This window comes from Oratosquilla oratoria, chromosome 26 (genome assembly GCF_046742065.1).
Source record: "Oratosquilla oratoria isolate Oo_2021 chromosome 26, ASM4674206v1, whole genome shotgun sequence".
Lineage (NCBI taxonomy): Eukaryota > Metazoa > Arthropoda > Malacostraca > Stomatopoda > Squillidae > Oratosquilla > Oratosquilla oratoria.
Genome location: NC_134802.1, coordinates 41,716,479 through 41,719,112, shown reverse-complemented (window position 1 = coordinate 41,719,112; position 2,634 = coordinate 41,716,479).

Sequence of the window (2,634 nt, the reverse complement as noted above, 5' to 3'; positions counted from 1 at the left end):
TTGCGCGGTACTGAGATTTTTCGTTGACCGTAAAAATTAATAAATGAATAAGTTGATAGATAAATGAATAGATGAACAAGTGAATAAATTAATAATTAGATAAATAAATGAATAAATAAATAGATAAATATATAAGTAAATAGATGAGTAGATAAATGAATTAATGAATAATAGATAAATAAATAAATAGATAGGTAGATAAATAGAAAAATAGATGAATAGATGAATAAATTAATAAAGAATAGGTAAGTAAATAGATAGGTAGATAAATAGAAAAGTAAGTAGATGAATAGATAAATGAATTAATAAAGAAGAGATAAGTAAATGAATAGATAGGTAGATAAATAGGAAAGTAGATAGATGAATAGATAAATAACTCAATAAAGATAAGATAAATAAATAAATAGATAAATAGAAAAGTAAATAGATGAATAGATAAATTGATAAAGAACGGATTAGTAAATAAATAGGTAAATAAATAAATATATAAATCAACAAATGAATAAATAATTTAATAAATAGAGAAACAATTAGATATATAAATAGATAAATAAATAGGTAAATTAATAAAAGAAAGGGGGGGGGGCAAGGGGTACCATGCAAATCACTTGATCATACCCGACTTTGCCTAGCCTGACCTAACTTGGCCCTGCCCTGACCTCATCAAAAGAGAAAGTACCACCCACTACGAAAGGTGGACTCAGTGATGGTCACTGACCACCACGAGGCTCTGAGCTTCAACCAAGGCTGCCACCTTTGCCCTTTGTGCTTCAGGGTCAGAAGGCCGTGGGAGCCGGGAGTAATATTTTCTGGGTTTTATGTCTTCATTTCTATTCAAGACCAGACCTCAAGTCCCCATCTTCTTCCTCCCGGGCCACCCCGCCTCTCCTCGTCCATCTTTCTTCTCCTCTTTCCCCTCTCTCTTCTCCTCCTCTCTCCCCTCTCTTTTCTTCTCTATCCCTCTATCCTCTCTTTTCTCCTCCTCTCTCTCCCTCTATCCTCTTTTCTCCTCCTCTCTCCCTCTATCCTCTTTTCTCCTCCTCTCTCCCCTCTCTTTTTTCCTCTCTCCCTCTCCTCTCTCTTTTCTCCTCCCTACCTCTATCCTCTCTTCTCCTCTCTCCTCCTCTTCTTTCTTCTGTGTCACTTCTCCCCTCTCCCCTCTTCCTTCTCCTTAGTCCTCCCTCCCTCTATCCTCTCTTTTCCTCTCTCCCTCTTCCCTATCTCCTCCTCTTCTTTCTTTCGTCTCATTTCTTCCTCTCTTCCTTCTCTTTTCTCCCTTCTTTTCTCCTCTCTCCCTCTTCCCTCTCTCTTCCTCTTCTTTCTTTCTTCTCACTTCTCCCCTCTTCCTTTTCCTTACTCCTGTCTCCCCTCTCTTTTCTTCTCCTCTATCCCCTCTTTTTTCTCTCCTCTCTCTCTCTCTCTATCCTCTCTCCCTCTACCCTCTCTCTTCATCATCTTCTCCCCTCTCCCCTCTTCCTTCTCCTTAGTCCTCTCTCACTCTAACCTCTCTTCTCCTCTCTCCCCTCTCTTTTCTCCCCTTTCTCTCTATCTTATCTCTTCTTTCTTCCCTCTCACTTCTCCCCCTCTCCCCTCTTCCTTCTCCTTAGTCCTATCTCCCCTCTCCCCTTTTTCTCACTCCTCTCTCCCCTCTCTTTCCTCCTCTCTTGTTCTCCCCTCTCTCCTCCTCTTCTTTCTTCTGCGTCACTTCTCCCCCTCTCCCTTCTCCTTACTCCTCTCTCCCCTCTCCCATCTGCCACTTCTCACCTCCTTATCTCATCTCTCCTCTTCCCTCTCTCCTCTCCCCTCTCTCCTCTCCCCTCTCTCCTCTCCTCTCACCTTTCTTTCTTCTCTTGTCTCCCCTTTCTCCTCTCCTCTCTCCCCTTTCCCTCTCCACTCTCCCCTCTCTACCCTCCCCTCTCTCCTCCCCTTCTCTTTTCTCCCTTCTCTCGTCTCTCCTTCCTCCTCTCTTATCTCCCTTCTCCCCTTTCCCTCTCCCTTCTCTCTTCTCCCCTCTCCTCTCTCCTTCTCTCCTTTCACCCTTATTCCTTTCCCCTCTTCCTTCTCCTCTCTCCCCTCTCTCTTCTCCCCTCTCCCCTCTCACATCACCTCTCTCCCCTCTCCCTCTCTCCTTTCTCCCCTCTTCCTTTCCTCTCTCCCTTATCCTCTCTACCCTCTCCCTCTTTCCTTTCTCCCCTCTTCCTTTCCCCTCTCCCTTTTCCTCTCTACCCTCTCCCCTCTCCCTTTCCCCTCTCTACCCTCCCTCTCTCCTTTCTCCCTCTCTCCTATCTCCCCTCTCCCTTTCCCCTCTCTACCCTCCCTCTCTCCTATCTCCCCTCTTCCTTCTCCCCTCTCCCCTCCCCCTCTTCTTTCTATCTCCCATTTAGTAGGTGGGGGTGGGGGTGGGAGGGGAAGAACAACGCCTAACAACCCACAGCGGGACGTAATTCCCTCCATTTAATTAGGTTGATGGAGGTTGGGAGGATCGGGATTGTCGTATATTGGCTTATGATTAACTCTCCACACTCCTTGTGGTCTGATACTCCCCTCCTCTTGTTCTCTATGTCGCCAGGTGATTTTATTCGTCTCAGTGACAAACCACTTCTAGGGGTTATAAATCAAGAACATAAGAACATA